Genomic DNA, 24,128 nt, shown 5'->3' with positions numbered 1-24,128 from the left:
GCCAACTTTTATGTTACAAGAAGATGAGCTGAGATTAAATTTAAGTTTTTAAAAACAACTATTTTTCTGAAGAAACAAATTTTAATAATACTAAATAAAACATCAAAAACAGGCATACACAAAGAATACCAAAAAATTACAAAGAGTAATAGAATTTATATGGTTATGTAGAAGAAGAATTAGACCGCCATAGGTAAGAAAGGAATTCAGGAATTTAAAAAAGGCAAAATTTAAAATTTATGTTAAAGAGATCATAGGGGTGTTCGTGCCTCTCCCCTACTCAAAAGAGCAAGTGATGCTGAAGAGATGCTCGGTCGTTAAGAGTCTTTAGTGCTCTTTTGTTGGATCTGAGTTCAGTTTACAATGTCCATATCAGGTGGCTCACAAGCACCTGTATCTCCAGCTCTAAGGACTTTTGAAGAGAATCCTCACATGTGGCATGTACTCAAACACACACACACACATACACACACACACACACACACACACACACACACACACACGGGGGGGGGGTAAAATAAATCTTTTTTTTTCAGTTATCAAATAAACACATTCAGACATTTTCTCACATAAAGTGTGATTAAAAATAAATCACTAATTTACTAAACCAGCAAATCCCTAACAGGAGTCTATAAAGATTTGTCCTTACACCCACAGAAAAGTGAACTCATAACCCCTCATCAAGGAAGCTTCTCTTTGAAACAGACAGAGACCATTACAGAAAACCACAATGAGTGAAAATGCAGAGTTGTCGATCCCAGTCCCAGTGGATAAATTTCCAAAGCACTCCAGTATCTAAGATTCAGGGAAATTGTAGAAAGAGGGTGGAAAGATTGTAAGATTGTCCAGTGCATATCATAGTACAGGTAGTGTTATACATACTGAACAGGTTATATTTAGAAGTATGCATATATATATGAATGTAATAATAACTAGTGAAAAAAGAGGTCATGAATTGGAAGGAGATGGAGGAGGGGTATGTTGGAGAGTACAAAGGGAGTAAAGATAAAGGAAAAATGTAATTATATTATAATCTATAAAATGTCAGGCTGAAATTATAGATTTAGTGTTGCTGTAAGAATCAGAATGATTTCATAGGGAAAAAGAAAGACTTGCATTTATAGAATTGTTCATATGCACACACACCAAAATCAAAATCAATTCATCTCATCTATCTCTGTTACAAGACTTTTATAGTCATGTGTAAAAAGAGAGAAACAGAATAATAAATTACATGTTTATTAAGTAAAGAATACATGTTGGTTTAGGCTGTCCATTTAAAGTCTTTAAATAATTGATCATTCACTTGGGTATTAAGAAATACACATTTAAAAAGTAGAGCTGGAGTATTTTACATTTTCTGTAAAACTACAATCAACAGGATGTCCATTGAATGTTTTAAAAAGCTTTATTGAGCTGTCAGTGGTATACTAAACTCCTGCATACTTTTAATATCCATAATTTGATGAGTTTGGACACATTTATGAATAGCCAAAACTATTATTATAATCTTCATAAACGTCCTTTGTAGTTGGAAGTTTTCCTGTGTCTCAGCTGGCCGGCAGTCGGTACAAATCTTTCCCATTCACATTCCCCAAGTAAACACACAGAGGCTTATATTAATTATAACTGCTCGGCCATTAGGTCAGACTTATTACTGACTAGCTCTTACACTTAAATTAACCCATAATTCTTATCTATGTTTAACCATGTGGCTTGGTATCTTTTCTCAGTTCTGCCTTGTCATCTGTGTCTGCCTGGTGACTCCTGACCTTTTCCCAGCATTCTCCTAGGCTACTCATTCCGCCCATACTCCCTGTCTGGTTACTGGCCAATCAGCATTTTATTAAACCAGTGTTCAAGAGCATTATCCCACAGCAGTCCTTTCCTTCCGGCTTCCGGGAGGTGGTGGCACTCGCCTTTAATCCCAGCACTCGGGAGGCAGAGCCATGCCGATCTCTGTGAGTTTGAGACCAGCTTGGTTTACTGAGCGAGATCCAGGATAGGCACCAAAACTACACAGAGAAATTCTGTCTCGAAAAACAAAACAAAACAAAAAACAAACAAACAAAAGCCATTGCCTCACCCTGCTTTTTAACATGAGATATCTACTTCCTATAAAAATCTTAATTTAACTCTTTAGATAATAGCAAATGATAAATGAAAATAAAAACCAGTATGGAAAGTAAAAAGAGTGAATTATACCCATGCAACAGAAGGAAAGCAAGATTTAGATATAAATGTAAAGATTTTGAACAACTACAAAAATGAATGAACAAAAAAATGAAAAATAAGTAACTTAGAGACTAATCATAAGAAATTGTATGAAATCATGACAAAAGATGAAATAGAATTTATCGAAACTGATATAGGAAGCTAATGATAAACCAGCAAGCACTATTAAAAGACCAAACTCATCAGTATCGATTTATTTTGTGAAATTAATCATGATTAAGGAGTTAGAAGATACTAAGTTGAGCGCTTTCATTTTTATCTGCAGCCGTTCTCTTCTCTAAGTGTTTAACACAGAAGGACTCTGCTCAGTCACGGAAAGTAAACTGAAGTACGCTGTTGCTCCTCTGAAAATGCTGTCTGAATCCAGCCTGTGCCTGGCCAGCGGTCCCTTTATCCTCTTCGCTGCAGACATCCCCGTTAACAGGCCTAGTGAGAAGTGGCCTGCATTCTATCACCAAGCCGCATCAGGCAACCCGGCTGTGTCCGTGGGCTGCCTAAAAGGACCAGTTCAATCTTTCTGCCACACGATCCCAGAAGAGTAAAGGCATTCGCATCCCGCAAAGCAGCACTTGACACTCATGGTACAGAAGCTGCAAGGCAATTGCAATCCTCTCTTGCTTCCTGCATTAGAATCAAACTTTGAGCAGGATCTCAGGCTCCAGGTGGTTCCTCAGTGGGGTCAGCTGCACACAGTGCTGGGCAGTTCACGACTCACATTCCTTTATCCTTCCTCTTCCTCTTCTCCACTCTTGACAGAAAACACCTCATTTTCTTGAAACAACTTCCTCATAAAACACCTGTCAGTTTTTAGCCGCTGAGGCCAAGCCAATTGTTCTAGAAATCAAAGAACACTTTCTGGGTTTTATGATCCTCTAAGAAAATACTGATGTAGTTGTCTCTCTGTGACAAGCTCAGAGTCTGAGTGAGAGAAAGGAGCTTCGGTGACCTGATGGCAGCAATCCGAAGATGAGTCTAAGTCAATAAGGTCAGCATGCAACTGAAATGACTTGTCAATTTCCCACCAAATTCTTACAAACAGCAACAATTCCTCCGCTAAAAATTTTCATTGATGATTATCTGGATATAACTGATTCTGCTGAAGCCAGATATAATATAATATAATATAATATAATATAATATAATATAATATAATATAATATAATATAATATAATATAATATAGACACAGCTGCTTCTACCTTTCAATCTGAATCGACATTCTCTGTCTCTTTTTTATTTATTATAAATGATAAAACTCATTTTATTTATTATTTATTTATTATAAATTATAAACGCAAAGGAAATTCAACAAAACAAAACCAATAAATAATGTCCTGCCACAAACCCCACGTTGTTTATTATTTACTTTAGATCGAGTTCTTGGCCTGTCTCAATGCCTCTCGTGCTCTTCTTTGGTTGAACCTTTAATTTAGATGCTACAAGAGTTGCAGTTCTCTGAGTTATTAAATATTACCTTCAAAATGAATGAGGAATAACTTATGTAGGTTAATTGTGGGGAGCTAACAAGCAAATACATTAAATCCTACTGATAGTTTTCTATATTTAATTGAATCATGTAAGTAATATCAAAAGAAGCTTTATAATTAAGATTTAAAATTCCATGGCAGGAAATGAGTTTCTGCCATTACTGATAGTTTAAAATTACTTTTAAATCCTAATGGCATTCAAATGAAAAGTCATATGTTCATAAACTTATTGCTATAAGCTTTCCCTTATTGAACTACAAAATTTTAACAGTAATCATAAAAGAGCAGAGGATTGTATTTATGTTACATTTATAGTACATTAAAATCATTTCTTAATTAGGATTGATTAAAAAACTCCTTCACATTTGAATAATATACACATCATTAATGCCATTCCATTGACCAGGTTTTTTTTTTTTTAATTTTCATTTCTGTAAATATTTGGGACGTTCTAATTTAGTGGGTGATAATGTGGTGCCAATGGAAGTATGGTTGCATACTTAGCTTCATATGAGGAACTTTCTTAGCACCGAGGTCAAATGACTCAGGACAAATACATCATCATCATGAACTCGGGAATCATGTTTCACCTCTGCTGTGTGATGGGTCAGGTCTATGGCCAAAGACTTATCCTTTGAAATACACAACACAGTACAGTAGTTTTACAAAGTGTGTGTGTGTGTGTGTGTGTGTGTGTGTGTGTGTGTGTGTGTGTGTATGTGTGTGTGTGTTTAAGGAAACATTACTTGGTGAGGGCAGACTTCAGACTGTGGCATAAATGGTGAGAGTTGAGATTTGAATTAATTTTGGCGGGAGGTCTGGGGTACCTCTAGACTAACATAGAGTTAATATTTATTCTATGACTACTGAGCTTCAAGAAAAACAAAGGCATAATGAAAAGACAATGCAGCGTATAGTCCTTGAAAGACACTGGCATGGCTTAGACCTATGCTCCCAGCAAAGGAGAGTTTGAGGAAGGAGGATCACGAGTTTGAGGTCAGCCTGCCTGCATCTGGAGACCTGTGTCAAAACCAAGCTCAAACCAGAAATCCACACAAATCTACAGCAACAACAAAAGCAAGACCAAGCAATGACAAAAGTAAAACCCCCAATGAAAAGATGCTTTATCAGAGACAAGGAGAAAACATTGACAGAATGAAGCAATTTTACTAAGCCCAAAGTTAAAAACAAGCTTCTCATTATGTTATATCAAGTGACTACATATGTAGACTGATTATCTATCTATCTATCCTATCTATATTTATATCTATAGATAGATATCAGTAAATGTCTGTCTATCAGTTAATGTTAATAATTCTTTTTTTTCCCCTATACATGCTGTTTTGCTGGAAGATAAGTTCTGTTGATGTTATGAGACTATGCAGGAATACTTTAATCTCTTAGTAAGTCTTCATTAGCGTGGTTCTAGATGGTGGGACTTTCTACTTTGAACTTCTACTTCACATGCAGTAAGAACACCTAAGAGTAGAGAAAGGGCTGTGTTGGGGTGGTCTGGATAGAGAGCTGGAAGTAGGTGGTAGTTTGAAGAGGCTTTCCCCTTTACTGCCTGCTCTCCCCTCAGCAGATGACAATCACAGAGGGTGTAACCAAAACCAAGAATTCAGAGAAGAAATTTCCACTCTAACCTTCAAATTACTTAGTGGAGGGTGAGTGGATGGAGTGTGTGCTATCTCCAGGCAGATGGCCCTTGGTTGTATAATAAGAAAGCAGACCGAGCACGCCATGGAGAGCAAGCCGGTAAGCAATGTTCCTCACTTCCTCAAAGTTCCTGCTTCAGTTCTTACCTCCAGTTTCTACCTTGACCTCTTGGCTTGTGCAAATGATAGACTGCAATCTACATGACATTAAAAGCCCTTTCCTCCCTCAAGTTGCTTTTGGTTATGGTATTTATCACAGCAACAGAGAAGTAAACTAGGAAAACATCCAACACTTAGCATTACAGACAAACAATAAAGAAGTGATGTCCTGGAATTCTTGGGAAAAATTACATATACAATTAAAAATAATTTGATTTTCATTGTTCACGAGAAGAGCAGAGATATTGTTCAACTTTATGTTCAAATATGAACACTAAAAATTTTATAGAGAGCTGCTACAACTAGAGAGAAAATACAAAATGTAGTAGAATATTTTAATGTGGGTTACTTTTGTTTTCGTGGCATTTGTTTAACTCTGTGAAGCTGTGTTACTGTGCCTGTCTAAAACACCTGATGGTCTAATAAAGAACTGGCCAATAGCAAGGCAGGAGAAAGGATAGGCGGGGCTGGCAGGCAGAGAGTATAAATAGAAGAAGAAATCTGGAAGGAGAGATCTAAGATATAGGAGCCAGAGAAGGAGGAGGACTCCAGGGGCCAGCCACCCAGCTACACAGCAAGCTTTGGAATAAGAGTAAGATTTACAGAAGTTAGAGAAAAGGAAAAGTCAAGAGGCAAAAGATAGTCAGGATAAGTTAAGTCAAGGAAAGCTGGCAAAAATTAAACCAAGCTAAGGCCAGGCATTCATAAGTAAGAATAAGCCTCTGTGTGTGATTTATTTGGGAGCTGGGTGGCAGGCCCCCCAAAGAGTAAAAAACAAACAGCAACAATAACAGAATTTATTCAGATCAGTAAAGAAAAACAATTTTGGACAAAAGAAAGATAAAACCACACTATTGTAACAAAACACAAATAAGATAATTGTAATTTCTGTTTGCATTATGAAGGCACTATCAGACTATGAACCAATAATAAAGTACATAAACAGGAATGGAAGTTATAGTCTATTTATATAATACTATATCAGATTAAATTGCTGAAAATTTGGAAGATAAAGCTAATATTATTTTAATTATTTGCTAAAATAAATGGTTTTGCTATATATTATTAGACAAATTAGGCAAGATATACTCCTAGGAAATATTAAAAATATAAGAAATTTTCAATTCTCCAGAAATATGTATGGTTTCTGACTTCATCATGATACTTATAATGAAATCTTAAAGGATCTAGTAATCTCATTTAAAAATTCACTGGTGAGCAAATATGTAAAGCCCCAATTATAATTTCTAGATTCTATTACTCACTAGGGATTCTTGGATAAAAGAATGATTCTGTTTCTATGAAAGCCAGTGCATTGAAAGTGGCTGAAGGCCTGTGTGTGTGTGTGTGTGTGTGTGTGTGTGTGTGTGTGTGTGTGTGTTGGTGTACATGTAGTATATTTAATGTTGATTTTAAGGATATGTTCAGGAGCTGTGCACACATGTGTGCACTGATATGAACGCTAGAGGTTGATGTAGAGTGTCTTCCATGATTGGTCTCCAGCTAATGTTTGGGACAGGGTCTCTCACTGATCCTGGCCTCATTTCTATAGTTAGACTAGACTGTTTGGCCAGCAAGCTCCAGGGAGCTTCTTGTCTCATTCTCACTGGTGCTAAGATTATAGACACAAACCACCATACCAAGCTTTACATGCAGACTGGAGATCCAAACTTAGGTCTTCATACTTGTGTGGCCCACTGAGCTCTGTCCCCAGCCCAGACCTGAAGACTCTTTAGCAGAAACTGAGAGGATTTATGAGATGTAAAAACCTTAGACACAAAAACTTAAGATTTTTCTCTTTCCTAATCACAAAGAACAATACGCATTGTGTGGCTCATCATATTAAATGTAGTAATGTTAATTTTAAAATTAAATTGTTTCTTGGTTCTATTTGGAAAATGTTATGGAAACCTCTAATTCCTAATACTAGCAAATAAAATGAAAGAATTTACCTTCTTTTTTGAAAAATTTGCACCTTAAGCTAAATAAGCAGCAGACGAATATATTTTCCTGTATAGAAACAGAACACAGTCAATGAGCAGAAATAATGAAATTATAACCACCACTTGCTAGCCTTGGAATTTGTGATAAATGCAAACAGCGTCTGGAAAAGTATACAATGAAAGGGTCCAAGTGACAACAGCTATATGTACTGGTCAATTTACAAAGAAAGAAGGAATCATTTGTTAGGTTCTTGAGCCACGTATGCTTTGACACAAAAAGGAATTAAAGAGCCTATTTGTTTTGGTTTGTAATTTTATAAAATTATGAAAAGTAGAGTAAATAGAAAAACAGGGATGCAGTCAGAAAATGTATGGGAAATCTGCAGACATTGGTACAAAGACTGAACAGTTGTGATATGGAAGTTATTAATTTTAAAGGTTACAACCATAGTGTGGTTACAGTTTTGGAAAGAGTAATCTCTTTAGGTTATATAGTGATGTATTTACAGAAGGGGCCCCAAGAGAGCAAAGATTCATTTCAAAATAATCACAAGTGGGAAAAATAAAACAGTACTGGCTGTTTGTTCAAGGTTTGGATGGAAACAGTATCAGTTGTATGATTTGCTCTACTTTGGCTTATATTTCAAAATACCCATAGTACAAAAGGTTAAAATTAAAATAATTGATATACTAATATTCTTATAAAATTGTAGTTTTTATGATGATGGAAACCCTTTGGCTATATTTCTAATTTCAAGAAAATTTGCATATATAGTCACAAATAGAATATAAAGTTGAGAAAAAGCAATAAAGGAAAAACATTTGACTCTCTTTTTATGTGAGTATTTCATTGAAGAGAGTTCTTTTATGTTTATATCTTTGATGATAACACAGTGAAAAAATGACAAGTGCTTGGTAAAATATTAATGCAACTTTAGTAATGGGTAACTTTAGTGAGGAAGGAAGTGCTGTGCTCCTGAGACCCTGTGAATTCCAGTCAGTAGGTAGGATGCCATAGTCTTCTGTTTTTATGTGAAGGACATATGTACTTGAATATGTTTGATACATATATACACATATGTATTAAATTAATCATTATGGCTTTGTCATTTTTTCCATTTCTTTTGCATATCTGAGTTTCTGGTGTTTGCACATGTGTACATGTGTTTTCTTGTCTGAGGGCATACCTTATTCATTGAGACAGACTCTCTCACTTGAACACAGAGCTCATTGATATGCCTAGTCTACCTAGTCAGCTTGTTTCTGGGATCCACTATCTCCACCTGCCAAGTGCTAGAATTACAGTTTTGCTGAGGCTTTTCTCCAGATTTGCTTTGCCATTTGTTCAATTTCATTAAGTGACAGGTCTTAGTCTTTTTGAATAGTATATACTAGCAAACACAGCACAAACAATTGGTCAATAGTTGCAGGCATTGAGTCTATACTGCAAGAAAACCAATAATTTAAGTGAATAGATAATTACACTTCATAAAGATTCTTTGCTATTTCAACAGCTTTAAAATCTTAGTCATTTTTATTAATTATAAGTCAGTGATGATTGAAATGGCACTTATTATGTAACTTAGCACATCTTAAACATCTGTATGATAATTTAATTAAAGACAGAGAATTTTCAACATACTTGTTTAACATCCATTGACTGAATTCTCATTTGATATTTACAGCCTTCTGAAATTTCTTTAGACAAAATCTTGGAGATTTTCCTTAAGAAATAGTAATAGACAGCTGAAAGTTGGCACCATACACGGACATAAGCAGCAAAAGTTAACTTGAAAAATATTTACTATTTTTCTGACTTAAAAGTTATAAAAGCCCAAAGACAGAATTAAAAAAAGAAGTTAATCAAAAATCTTCAAGTAAATAACTCCTCTCAGAAGAGAGTCCTGGAGGCATTTGTATAGCTAAGGGAAGAGAGTCTAGACGATAGTAAATATTAACCTGAAATGTAGTGAAAACTGAAAATTATTTGGCCTATCTTTTTCTGACACAAATGGTTATCTAATTCTCTTTTTATCTGTTCTACTACAAAGGCTTTCTTTAATCTTCTTAAGTTTCCCCAAAGAACGTTTAACTGTGAGGCAGAGTGTCATGTTCAAGGTCTACCTCCTACAATTCATACCATTGTATTCACTCAAATACTTCAGCTGAAGGTTTATTTTCCATTGCGATAAAATAACCATTATAATAATTATTCTCTTTTCCTTAGGACTATTGTGAGATCAAACAGTTATATGCATGAAAGTGTGCTTGAAAAGCTTAAGAATAGGCTTTCTGGAAGGTTAGAGGAGGAGGCGGATAGAGACTGTTACTCTGCCTCAGGCTGGAATCCATGTCCTTCAGTTCTCCTTAACTCCCACAGATGTTGCTAAGGTTGCCATGCTGGAGAATATAGCTCCCTGAAGCCATGTGCCTGCTGCTGGGCCTGACACCCACTGCAAAGGTTCCTACCAGGACCCTAAAAAGCTGGCCCGGATCTGCTTCAGTAACATTTCTGTGGCCAAAGCTGTTCCTGATGCCATTAGAACAAGACTTGGACCTAAAGGAATAGACAAAGTGGTTCAAGATGGACAAGGCGATATAACCATTAGAAATGATGGTGCTACCATTCTGAAACAAATGAAAGTATTGCACCCAGCAGCCAGAATGCTGGTGGAGCTGCCTAAAGCTCAAGACACAGAAGCAGGGGATGGAACCACATCAGCAGTCATCATTGCTGGTTCCCTTTTAGACTCAGTACCAAGACTCAGCAGAAAGGTATTTACCCAACCATAATTTCTGAGTCATTCTAAACAGCTTTGGAAAAGGGTCTTGAAATCCTTACTGACACATCTTGACCTATATATAACTGAGCAACCAGGGCACTTTGTTAAATAACTCAACCACTTCATTGAATTCAAAGGTTGTCTCTTAGTATTCAAGTCTACTCTCTCCAATGCAGCCACAGCTAGCAATGTAGATATTAGAGATGTTAAAGTAGTTAAGAAGCTTGGTGGGACAATAGATGACTCTGAGCTGGGGGCAGGTCTCATTCCAGTGGCAAATTATGGCACAACAAGAGTTGAAAAGGCTATGATGAGGCTTATTCAGTTTTGCTTCTCTGGATATTCAAATGGTAGTATCTGACTATGCCCAGATGGATCAAGTGCTTCAAGAGAAGAGAGAGACTGTATCTTAAATCTGGTGAAGCATATTTAGAAAATGGGATGTAATGTCCTTCTCATCCAGAAGTCTGTCCTAAGAGATGTGCTTAATGACCTTGCATTACATTTTCTGAATAAGGTGAAGACTGTAATGGTTAAGGATATTGAAAGAGAAGACATTGGATTCATGTGTAGGAAAACTGGAAACAAACCAGTTGCTCATATTGACCAGTTTACTGCTGACATGCTGAGTTCTGCTGAGCTAGCTGAAGAAGTCAGTTTAAATGATTCTGGAAAACTACTCAAGATTAGAGGTTGTACAAGCCCAGGCAAAACAGTTATAATTGTTGTACTGGTTCTAACAAACTTGTGATTGAAGAAGCTGAATGCTCCATTCATGATGCTCTCTGCATAGTAAGAAGAGAATTCTTGTTGCAAGAGGTGGTACTCCAGAACTAGAGCTTGCCCTGAGACTGACTGAGTACTTAGGAACAAATGGTATGAAATCCTGCTGTGTTCATGTTTTGCAGATGCTATAGAAGTCATTCTATTGACACTAGCTAAAAATGCTAATCTGAAATCCATTTCTACAGTAACAGAACTAAAACACTGACATGCTCAAGGAGAAAAAACTAGACACAATATGAAAAGTTGGAATTTCCATCATTCTGGAGGAAAAGGTTTTCCAACCTCTGTTGATGTTGCTCAGTGCTTTGATCCTAGCAATTGAAACTGTAAAGAGTATTCTGGAAATTGATGATGTGGTAAATACTTGATAATCTGGATAAGGCTGGCCACTGTCACTCTTATGGACAGAAGTACTGTGGCTAGAGCGGAAGATGATCACCTTGCTGTTCCTTTTTGTCTGGAAGCTTGCTTCTTCCAAGTTTTTGGACACTGTCTGCCAGTAGGCATCTGTTTGAATTCGTACTGAAACAATTTAATGAACATATTAAATACTTGGTTTCAAAAAGAAAAAAAAACTTAGTATATCAATGTAAATATCATTTGAGAAATGCACCCTACATTTCCAACAAAGGAAGGTCATGTTGGGCATACAGACAACAGTGTAGGCTGACGATAACAGCGGCCAGTTATAACTTTATGTAAAACAGCACTGTTACCACTTTCAGGTCAGCATGTTCAATGGAAAACTTCACAAACGGAGTTTTCTTAATGAATGTTCTTCATATTCAAGGCATCAGCACTAAACACAAGAAAATTATAGCTCTGATTCTCCTGTCTTTCCTTTCTGCCTATATTTTTTCTTACTTATATGAACTTGGAAAGCTTAATTATTTTGTGAGCTTCAGTTGTTGCTCTCAGGATCATAATGCCGGCTCTAACTATTAAGTGGGAAGAATGGAACATTTTGTTGTATATTTGGAAAAAAGACTCATATAATTCAGGCTGGCTTTAAGCTCGCTAGATAGTAAAGGCTAGCCTAGAACTTCTAATCCTCCTGCCTCCATCTCCCAATTGCTGGGAACGCATTTGTACTCCACCATACTTTGTGGCTGAAAGAGCAGAACTTAACAAACACAAACACTAAGCAGTTTAATTTTCTTCCCACTTCCGTTCAAGTTATACTTGTAGACTATTCTCTCCTAGCAAGGAATCTTAGAGAAGCATCATGATTTCTCCAATCAGAGACCCTGGCAAGGAGGAAGAGGGAGAGGAAGAGGAAGGGGAAGAAGAGGAGCAGGATGAAGTAGCACTCTAGTTACTTCTATTTAAAATGTGTCAGTTCAACAATAAAAATAGCAATCTTTAGTCTAGGTCTAACATCTTCATCTCCTGTGCTTGAGTATTATTCAAGATGGAAAGTATATGTAGTGAAAGCAGGTGCTATTTACTTCCACTTCCTGTTTTGTTTGTCCTAACCTGAACCTCTCCTATCTAATCTTCAACAACTTCTCCACTCATTAGTTGGGATGGTAAGAAATTAGGAGAGACGGTCTGGTGAAATTACATTGACTTTTCCTAGGAAAAATGGATTATCATGATGGACATTTTGGTCTTTCAGTGATTCCTCCACTTTGAATCTGTAGCTGGACTCTCTGTGAAATACTATAGGAATCATTTCTGATGGAGCTCCTTATTTGGATTTGTCCATCAGATTTTGTCATCTTCTACTAGACTTTTCTTCTCCTACTCTGTAGTATTTTCATGAAAGACCTTTTCCAAATTTTATATATTCATCATCTATCTTTTATCAATAGAATATAAGATTTTAAAAGGCAACAATTGCCTGTGCTTGACATGAATACATTTTATGTTATTTTGTGTGTACCTATATGAATGTTCTGTGTATACATGTTTGTGCATGTTTGTGATGGTGTGGTGGTGGTGATGGTGGATAGTGGTGATGTGTCTTCAGGCACTGACAACTGTTACCTTTGGAGGTAGGGTCTCTTACTGATCTGGAGTTCACCAAGTAGATTATGTTGACTGGCCATTGTACCCAGGAATATACCCACCTCTGCCTCCCCAGTCCTGTGATTATAAGTGCATGTTGTTTCATATTGGCCATAGGTGCTGCAGTAGAGAAAGAAGCTCACCAAGATGCTAAGGCTTGATTTTCTGAGGGAGCAGAGGAGTTCAGCCTTCTTGGAAAAGCCTGACACCCATCTGACTCACTTTAGTTGCTTTATTCAAACATACACAAGGATAATCGGGGCTGAGAAAAGTTCCACCTACCAAAGCTATCTTGCTGTTGCTGCCTGTGAGACTAAGCAACCCATATAAATCTCAGTCCATAATCAAAAGTAAGAACTCCAAGTATGCCAGGAGTGTCTGCAAACTCCCATATTGTACCAAGTGCAGATGCTCCAGAGAGACAACATTTCTTCAAGGTTTATACAGTCTCAAAACAATTTCTCAGCTTCTACCATTCAACCCAAACATACCAAAGGCTTTGCTGAAACATTTCTCTCAAAGCCAGACACAAAGGCTTTACTATATATTTCACTTAAGCCAGATGCAAAGGCTTTACTATACATGTCACGTAAAGCTAGACATAAGGACTTGACTTGATATATCACCACAAATGCACTCACCATGCTTGGCTTTTTCATGGAGAGAACTCAGATTCTCTTGCTTGTTAGGTAATCACTTTATCTACTGAGCTGTCTTCTAGCACTCATGACTAAGTTTCCTGTCTCTAGACTAGTTCCTGGCATGCAACAGGTGTTCAACGAATATTTCTGAGTAAATGAGTGAATAATGGGGTTTTGGGAGAAAACCACTACGTTGATTGGTGCCCCATTGCCATTGTAGAGTCTCATTAAGTGTGATACAAGATAAACCTGTCCCTTGACATTTTTGTCAGCATCTACAAAAATGAGTTCTTCTAAAAACACTAGTGTTTGACATCTGAACATGCAGCTATTTTCAAGTGAGTTCTATGTAATGAGCAGTAAAATAACTGTATAATCCTTTAAACAGTGATTTTCAATATTTTTTATTATTTCTCTGAGAATTTCATACAATGTTTCGATCATTTTACCCCCTCAACTCCTCCCAGATCCACTGTCCTTTCCCAACTCAATCAATTGTGTGTGTGTGTGTGTGTGTGTGTGTGTGTGTGTGTGTTATACACCGATTGAGTTCAGTTTGTGCTTTCTGTATGTTCTTAGATATGTGACCCTTCCACTAGAGCGTGTTTGACTTGCCAGGCTACATTGTTGAAGAAAACTCACTCTCTTTCCCAACAGCTATCAATTACCAATAACTCCTTGGCTATGGACTGTAGATCTTCTCTCTGTGTTGTGGTTTGGTCTGGTTTGAAGCTTCACAGATCTTTTATGTGTTGTCACAAATGCCATGAGTCTATGTGTGCATCTGCCCTTTCGTGTTCTGAAAACACCGTGTCCTTGTCGATATCCATCACCTCTCTGGCTTTTGCTCTGATGGTCTTTCTTTACACTTTGCTGCAGTAATTCCTGAGTCTTGGGAGGAGAGGGAGTGGTCTACATGTCCCATTTAGGGCTGAGCATTCTGCAGTTTCTTATTCTCTGTACTTTGACTTCCGTGTTAATCACCATCTACTGAAAATAGAAGCTTCTCCAACTAGGGTTGAGAGATATTTAATCTCTGGGCATAATGGTAGCTCATTAGAAGTAGGTTTAATACTATGTTGATTTATCATAATAACGGTCTTAGGTTTTCCTCTAGGGTCTATATCCTGTGTAGACACAGGTTCTTGGCCTCATTAGTAGTGCCATGTATGGGTCCGTCTTGTGAAGCTGGACTTAAATCCAACCAGAAAGTAGTTTGCTACTCCCATGGCATTTCTGCCACTATTGCACCAGTGGGCATGTCTTAATGGGCGACTTCCTTTTTTTTAAGCTGACCAGGTTCATAGCTGGATAAGGTTCATGATTACTTTTCTTTTGTGGTAGTATGTATAGCACCCTCCAGCACTATGAAAGCTAGCCTGAAGGTATAAAGCATCTAGGTCAGCTCCAGCTTGATAGCTCCAAATTTATCTATTTATTTATTTGTGTGTGTGTGTGTGTGTGTGCGTGTGTGTGTGTGTGTGTGTGTGTGTGTGTTAAAATTACTTCTCACTGCCTTACAGTGAGTATTTCTCTTCTCACCCAAATGGGTTCTGCAGCTCTTTATTGACTCTCTTTTAAGAAAGTCTCCAAACTTCTAACTACCTCTCTTATTAAACTTCAATATTACTGATGTGTATTCCGAGCCTATATTTGCAAAGCAAAGTGGCAGCTAGTTCTCTGGTCAAGTCATTTTCTTCAGATGCCTGCTTTGCTTTCTATCATTAGGGCCTCAGTTTAGCCCTGAGAAGTTCTACTTTGAAATTCTTTTACATTTACCCTGAAAACCTTCTGGTAAGTGTTAAAATGAGATCAAGTAAATCAATCATTTAACAAAATGCTTTCCATAAAACAAAATTTATTTCTTCTTCAATTCTCTTCTTTGAATTATTTATTACTGTTTCTACTAAAATAATAGCTAGAACATACCAAGACCATCATAATATTTCCTTGGAATGTTTTGAGCTTCAAAGAAAACCAAAAGACTAATAATTTTTTGAAAATACAAACAAGAGAAAAATAAATAAGAAATAAAACCAAGATCATCATAAATATTTCACATGTAAGTTAGAGTTACAGTATTTATTTTTTCTGACAAGAATATATCATCCTGTGTTACTAATTTTTAAATCTCGCCTTAGATGTGCAAGCGAGGCAATTTTAAATTGTCAGAGTCCCATAAATTACTGACTTACTTTAATAGCAGAGGCTATTTTCTGGTATCCAGTGATTAGGTCTGAAATACATTTTATAGCAAAGAGTGAGATTAAATAGGTTCACCTCTAACAGTCTTACGAATGTATCCTCTTAAAAATTAACTATTCATGTTCAGTAGAGAGTGAAATTCATCAGGGACAAATATTGCAGGTGAGCTCATTCTCCAGTTACCTTGATGTATGGAATTATTCCCTTGGGCCTAAATCTAATCAAATGTGACCACAATTCATCTAACACTCTCCTCTGGATCTACGCAACCTGAATGGCATTCTAGCTAATGAAATTACTCTACAGAGCCATTTATAGGGAAGTCCTAAAACCAACCAATTCTTGAGGAAATTTTATTATATTTGGGACCTATGAGTATCTTTATTTGAGTTATCATTACTCTAGGAACTTGGTAGACAACCTGGGTATATCAGGATGTAATGAACTAATTTAAACATTTTCCCAAATGCCATAACCATTTACAACATATTAAACTAGGTAACAGGTATATAGTGTGATTTGAAACTTTTAGGGATATCATTTAGGGAATCTATTCCTTGTTTCAAAAAATCATCCTAACAATAGGAATTGTCAGCACATGTGACTGTTCCGTCTGAAGTGAATTTGTCAGACAGAAACCCTGAGAAGTCCTTGATTTCATATATTCTAGGCACTTACAGGACGCCTGAGACAAACACCTTGAGAGAAAAGTCAAGCAAAAGTTATTAAGCTTCTTAGCCTTCTCTTTGCATCTAAAACCATGTACTCAAAGCCCCATTAAGCATGGCTCCAAGAATGGACTGACCTGGTTGAGTCAGGGAATAAATGAAGAAAAGGCAAACACAGGGACAGAACACTGGAATTGGGTGGTCTGGTGTTATGGCTGGACAAGCCTCATCATGTCTAAAGCTCAGTGTGCTTATCATATACAATTGAACACAGAGGTGGGGTTATTGTATACAGATAAACAAGGAAGGATGGGATTATTATATATAGCTGTATCAAGGAGACATGTTTAGCTAATCTCAGTAGGAGCTGTCTCTGTAGAGAAGCAAGGGCAATAAACATTCATAAGGAAGAAAGCTATGGTGGACATTTTCTGCACACACTACTAACCTCCACACGTAGAACAGAAGGGAAGGCCTTGCCATCCCTCCCTTGGTCTGAGGCTAGGGTCCTTGACACAGCCAGTTTATATCAACAAGCACATATTCACTCAGAACTTCATACACTTGGCATTCTGTGTTCCCTACAGCTAAAGTAACTTTTCATGATGTCAGTGGTTCTATATCATTGAATTATAACAGAACATGCTCTGTCTCTTGGTGAACAAATCTTGAAAGCCCTTTGAACTTTGTGAAACTTTAGGAGGACTGAAATTCAAATATCTACCTCTGATTGGCCATGGCCTGGAACACATGGTCTGACTGAGAGTCCACACCACACCTTCCCATCTCCCAGACTTCTCCAGGAACCTTGCTTCCATTCAATGTCCATATGCAGCAATGGGGCAAGGAGCTCACAGTGTGTGGTAGTGCTTCAAAATCAATGTCTTTGGGACTAGAGCTCCCCAAGTTCAAGTTCTTTCTAAGCAGTTTACTAGGTCTCTAATTCTGGGAAGTGAATTTGACTTCTACAAATCCAAGTTGCTTGTTCCCTAAGAAAAGTAAATGAGAGTTTTAAAACGTCTAGTTTGCTTCCTGGTATATAGTATCATTTAAATGTTGCACATTGCCGGGCGGTGGTGGCGCACACCTTTAATCCCAGCACTCGGGAGGCAGAGGCAGGCGGATCTCTGTGAGTTCGAGGCCAGCCTGGTCTACAGAGCGAGATCCAGGAAAAGGCGCAAAGCTACACAGAGAAACCCTGTCTCAAAAAACCAAAAAAAAAAAAAAAAAAAAAAAAAAAAAAAAAAAAAAAAAAAAAGTAGTAAATGTTGCACATTAAGGTTTCTTTTATTATAAAAATAATAATATTGAATCATGGGATAAACATCACAGGTTCTGAAACAACATGAAATAACAGTGTCCTAGAAGATGGAAGAGAAGAGAGTAGTTGCAGATAAATTAAAACCAAACAGATTCAAAAATCTATCAAGACAAGAGGAATTAGGAAGATTTGGCAAGGAGAGGCACCTTCTGGCCTGACCCTCAAGGGCTGCCTGTAATTTCTACTCCAGAGGAGAGAGGTTTAAAATAATTGGATTCCATATGGTGAACGGAACATCCTGGAAAAATAGAATTATAACTTATACAGAGAAGGGCAATCTGATATACAGAACAAGCTGGAGTACCAATGTGGCAGACACTCTGATGTTCAGGGTTGATGTGATTGTTTTGAGGATGAGTGTAGTTCTTTCAGGAAATATCTTGCAGTGAATTGAGAAAGTCATAGCTGTGTCATTTGGGGACAGAGGATAGAGAATGCAGCAAGATATTTCAAAAAGCATGACTGTCAGATTAAATTCTAATAGTGAATTTACTACATACCTTAGAGTTTGAGGTCTATCATGATACATAGATGGTGCTCAATAGTTTAAAATTAAGTATACATGTTAAATGTGCCTTCTATTATGTTGACATAATTTTAACCCAGCTTGGCATTGATTTCCCAAATAAATCCAGTTAAATTGTAAATATCTGATTTTTTTATTGTCTTTTAAAAATCTATAGTATTTTAGGGTGATAATAAAAGAAAATATTGCACAGATCACACAGAAATACCTAGGTTTCTTCTCATCTTGTATTTATTACTAAATATTTTCATTTTTATATTTATTTTTATGATATTAAAATTATTTTGTGATATTAAAATGAACATATATAAAACTTTATCATCAGTAGTAATTAACACATAACAATATTGTGAAGCGATCAATACTATTTAATTCACTGACATTTTCATGACTACAAAGAGAAATCCATATATTAGGCAGTCACTCTCCAATTACCTCTCCTTAGCTTCTGTTTCTATGGCTTTTCCACTGCTAGAATTTCTGAAAGCAATCATACAATATGTAGCATTCACGTCTGACATCTTTCAGTTTATATATTGTCTTTAAGGTACCATAAATAGTTGCTATAGCTGTGTATCCCATTATTTATATGGACTGTACTTTAATTATTCACTCATCAAATGGGTACTTAATTTTTCATCTTTTGGTAATTAAAGGTAGTACTTTCCTCAATGTTTGTGTTCAATATTCATTTGAACAACTGATTTAAAAATCATTTGGCTATAAACACAGGAGTTGTTTCTCTGGATCATATAGTAATTCTATATTTAACTTATCAAGGAATTAGGAAATGTAAAACAGCTTTCTATAGCACCTGCATCACTTTACATCAGCCATGGATGTGGGCTCCAGTTTACCCATATTCTTGCCTCCACAGTGTAATTTTTCATTGCTTGTTTGTTTATAATTAGAGCCAAACCAGTGGGTGTGAAATTTTAAAATTTAAAACCAAATTTTAGTTTTTTATTTACAAATATGAGTGAGGTTGAATTTGTTGGTCATTTGCTTATTGCATTTTGAGAAATTATTACTTAAGAGTTTGGCCCCTTCTTAAGTTGGATTGTCTTTTCTGTTGTTGAGTTGCAAGTGCTTTTTGTATATTCTGGATACTGCACCTTTACCAGATCAATGCTTTGCAAATACTTTCTCCTACTCTGTGAGCTCTCCCTCGTTTCCTTAGACAGGTTACAGGAGCCTGGGTCTTGTGCTTTTCTTCCATTGTCTTCTTTCTCCACGCCTTCCCAGGAATGGCTGTGTTCCTCCCTCATGTGGTGATTGATAACCAGTGTTTCATTCTCTTTGCCATAGTGCACCAGTCCAAGCACTGTCAAACAAACATTGGGGCTCAGATTTCAATGGGAACAATCTACTTTCTCAATAAAGTCAGGTTTCTACAAAGAAAAACAAGACAGAATCTATGAAAATAAAATATTCTCCATGATTTGTTTGGTTGAGGGTAAAAGAATTCCTCCTATTTAGCAGTGATTATTTCTTTTGAATCATTGTACTAAGGAGTTCTACTTCTATAATACAGTTACTTCAAGGAAAAAGGTGGCTGCAAGGTTGACTTGCAGGTTTTAAAATGTTAGCAACCTTTTCTGAGAGCATTCGTACTTTGACATAGGCATACTAAACACAATCCTTACAAGTCTGAACTTGAGATTAATTGTCTCTACAAATGCACAAGTCTGGTATTCAACTTGTGTGCTTAAGCCTTTTTAGTGTGGTAAAATTAGACCATGTGTGAAAAACTGCTATTGGAGTGAATTAAAATTTAAGAGTCAATATCTCTTCTGTATTAAGTCTCAAGCACAAAGAAGTAACAGAAATGTTGATCTTTGATTTTTTTTGAGGGGGGAGGGTTCAAAACAGGGTTTCTCTGTGTAGTTTTGGTGCCTATCTTGGATCTTGCTCTGTAGACCAGGCTGGCCTCGAACTCACAGAGCTCTGCCTGTCTCTGCATCCCAAGTGCTGGGATTAAAGGCGTGCGCCGCCACCTCCTGGCGGTTTTTGATTCTTACTATTTTTGTTTTTTAACCTACAAAGGCATTTCCTTTAGTTTTAGAATATGTATAGTTCTGTCTTTGTCCCTGTGCAAAGAAAGCTCATTTTCATTTTGACATGTTTTTTTCCATTATCTTCCCATAAAAAGTGGGATGGTAGTACCTACGGAACAGATATCTACTACCTTCCAGGAACAGGGACAGAGAGGTGGTTATAAACACAAACTCAGCACTCCTGGGAGGATTACACATTCCTGATTAGTTTCACTTCTGGTTGGTTTCACATGTGCCTTTAGTTTGACAACCAATTCTCCACCAAAGTTGGGGGAAGATTTCTCTATTCCTATAAAAATTATTTTATTAAATGTAGTCTTTATATCAGCTGTGAATATATGGCTGGAAAGTATACTAAATTCATATATAGGCTGAACTTTAACATCACCAATGGGCTTATCTTGTATTCAATTCATTTCAATCTTGTAGAATTATAGTCAGGTCTATTAACCCTCATTTATTTACACATACACACACACACACACACTTTCTTTCTCTCTCTCTCTCTCTCTCTCTCTCTCTCTCTCTCTCTCTCTCTCTCTCTCTCACACACACACACACACACACATATATATATATATACATATATATATAGTCCTTAATGCACATAGTGATATACAACATTATGTTAAGCTGCATGGAGGCCTCCAAGAATATATGTATGAGTCATACCTATTGGTAACTCTGAATGTGACCTTATTTGGGGGGGGTGGAGACTTTTCAGATATAATTAACTTAATTGTGAGATGAGATCAGCTAGAATTCCTTGGGTGGACCCCAAATCTCATAACTCACAGATACCCTTGCAGAAATGGACCATGGGTTCACTTTATAGGCCTGTGAAAGAAGACAAAGAGGAAAATGCAGAATCAGAGGTAGTGGTCCACAGGTTGCTCCCAGTTTCCCTTTGGCATCTGCAGAGGACTGCATCCAGTTCCTCCTGCCCCACAGCTGGGGCAAAACCTGCTAATGTATAGGTTCCTTATGGAAAAGGCTTAGTATTCCTTTTATGACCTATGTAAACTCTCTTGTATACTTTAATCAACCTCTTTTATTATATATATTAGTTATAATACCCAATACAGTTAGAATTACATGTGAAGAGTTGTTAAACCCTCTTGTTTCAGGAATAAATAAAAATATATATTAATAAATAAATAATAAATAAAAAGTGTATTTTCAGTACAGCTACAGTAGGGCTATCTTACATATACAGATGTGGAACCCAAGGAATCCAGCCACTGGCTCTGCTAGTTAAGGCATGCAGAATATTGCCAGCAGAGGCTGGAAGAAAAGAGAACAGATTCCTTTATGGGGAATATGGCCCCACTACCACCTTTATTACAGAGTCGTTGGCTCTATAGCTTCAAGAGAACAATTTTTTTTTGTTTTTGTCCATGGGTTTGTGGGAGTTATTAAGACAATCCTATGAGTGCAATACGGACTTTTGTACTGGCAAATGAGATGCTGTTGTAGAAATGCTGAGAATGTGGAAATATCTTGGAATGAAGTCCTCGCTAGAGGCTGGAGGTACTCTGAGGTGCCACAGAAGGCTGTCTGGATTTTCTTGAGGAGGCTTGGTTAGAATGTGGATATTATCATGCTTCTTCTGAGGTCTCAGAAGGAAATGAGAAATGTGATACTAAAAACTGGAGAGAGACTGTTCTTTGCCAGAGAGTGGCAAGAAACCTGGCAGAACAGTAAAGCAGAACTTGGAAGCAGTGAGCCCGAGTGTTTAGCCGAGTAAAGAAAGAAACGTGGTTTGATTTCTATGTATTGAATGCAGCAAAAAGAGAGAGCAAAGCAGATAAACTCAGACAAAGCCGATGAACAAAGTGAAATTAGCATTTGATTATTTGTGGGAGTTTCTGGCCTATTTAGATTCCAAAGTGTGCTCAGGAGGGAGAACCCACAGCTCCTGGATAACTTCTGCTGTGTATGATTGACAGATCCTCAAGATTCAACTTCCCAGTAAAGCCACTAGAGATAGACTTGTCCAAGAGGGACTGTAGAGGGCTCTCTTCTGTTCCTTCCCCTCTATACTTCACCAAATAGCCCTATGCGCCTTTCATTTTCAATTTTATTTCCTTTATGATTTTTTAACAGTCTTACTATATTGTCCAGGCTGGCCTGAAACTCACTCTGCAGTCATGTTTTCCACTGGCATGTGTCCTGCTACACGTAGGTGACAGACAAGGTTTGGGGGAACTGCTTTATTAGAAACAATGCTAATATAGTTTTTAAAAAAACAAGGACAGAATGATGGTTTTAGGGATTTTGAGATTTTTCAGGCAGGAAGCATGTTGTGAGGATCAGTGACTGAAAACATATGCTGCCCCTCAAACAAAGGAGAATGTTTCCTAGGGCAGAACCACAGATGTAGAGAACAAGGTCAGAAAGGTGGATGCGGAGGGGAACAGAGCAAGCTGTCAGACCTCTGAGAGCATTTCTGATGACTTGGGTTTCTAAGTCGGTAGTAATTTGCACAGCAGCCCCGGGAAACAAACACATCCTCATTTCCTGAAATCTCCAGTTATAATTGGCATTCTATTTTAGGTAATAATTTAATCGTCTTCCTCAACAGAATGTGTGACTGGCAGTTTCTCTTTCTCTCCCTTGCTTCTCTCTCTCTCCTTCCCTCTCCCTTCCTTATATATACATAAAAGCTACATAACCATAAAATAGACTAGAAGGTGGGGTGACATAATGAAAATCATATTCAGATGGCTCAGATTAGCTTTAGAGTCGACAGCACAGCTATGTGTGAACTTAAGGAAATGAAGTAGCCATTAAACCTACTTTTTTTAGGTTTAAGGTTTTCAGCAGGTAAAGTGCTTGCTATACAAGCATGAGGAATTGAGTTTGGATCCCTAGCACACACATAAATTGTGGGTATAGCAACACGTCCCTGTAACACGAGTGGTAGGGAAACTGAGGCAGGCAGATTGAGGAGGCCCAGAGTAAACCCTAGGGTCAATGAGAGAACACTTAAAAGAAAGGGTGGAAGCAGTAGACAAAGATATCCAAAGTTAACTTCTGGCCTCCATTTGTGCAAGGACAGTCACATGGATGAGGACACACACACACACAAACACACATATTTTTTTTTTTCTATTTTTCTTTTTGGTGTTTTTGAGAAAGAGTTTTGATGCATAGCCCTGGCTGTCCTGGAACTCACTCTGTAGATCAGTCTAGTCTTGAACTCATAGAGATCTGCCTGCCTGGGCTTCCTAAGTTCGTGTGCCACCACCACCTGGCCACACAAACAGTTTTTTAAGTGTAAGTTAGAGATTCTAGTTATATATTTGACACAAAGTTGAGTTATAAAATACTTTAATAAGTTAAGCATAGTCTTTAGTGACCTCTACTCTGCCCTTTATCCTGAGACAAATATCATAAAGAAGTGAAAAGACAGGTAAAGGTATAATCATGAGTTCAGTGACTAAGACGTTTAAACATTTAAACTGTTTTAAGTTCCTATGGCAGATTTGAGAGGTTGGTCAGAGATATTATATCTGTTTCAGCCTTTGTATTTCCTATTTCCTATTGCTTTATAAATTTTACCTGATCATAATTATTAACACATTATGGCATGCTCTAAGAGGGTTCTCCAAATGATCTTCATGCTGAGCAAATGTCTCCTCAGATGG

General features: G+C 37.2%; 1 long non-coding RNA gene and 1 pseudogene across 3 annotated transcripts in view; one reads left to right on the top strand and one right to left on the bottom strand.

The window, feature by feature from the left end:
* Nucleotides 1-9,132: 9,132 nt before the first annotated feature.
* The window catches only part of LOC131924390 (uncharacterized), a 44,549-nt gene continuing 29,553 nt past the window's right edge, over nt 9,133-24,128 (bottom strand). Inside the window, exons 4-8 of one of the 3 annotated variants that reach the window (XR_009382878.1) lie at nt 21,151-21,315; nt 19,537-19,745; nt 17,299-17,563; nt 15,897-15,937; nt 9,133-9,205 (exon numbers count right to left, since the gene is read on the bottom strand). This is a non-coding gene — a long non-coding RNA (uncharacterized LOC131924390). The remainder of the gene's footprint in view (nt 9,206-15,896; nt 15,938-17,298; nt 17,564-19,536; nt 19,746-21,150; nt 21,316-24,128) is intronic. The other 2 variants (XR_009382877.1, XR_009382880.1) reach the window with 2 other exon arrangements.
* On the top strand, nt 9,879-11,418 carry LOC131924389 (T-complex protein 1 subunit delta-like; annotated as a pseudogene).

Source organism: Peromyscus eremicus, chromosome 14, assembly GCF_949786415.1.
Source record: "Peromyscus eremicus chromosome 14, PerEre_H2_v1, whole genome shotgun sequence".
Taxonomy (NCBI): Eukaryota; Metazoa; Chordata; class Mammalia; order Rodentia; family Cricetidae; genus Peromyscus; species Peromyscus eremicus.
This window is presented reverse-complemented; position numbering and strand designations above follow the sequence as displayed.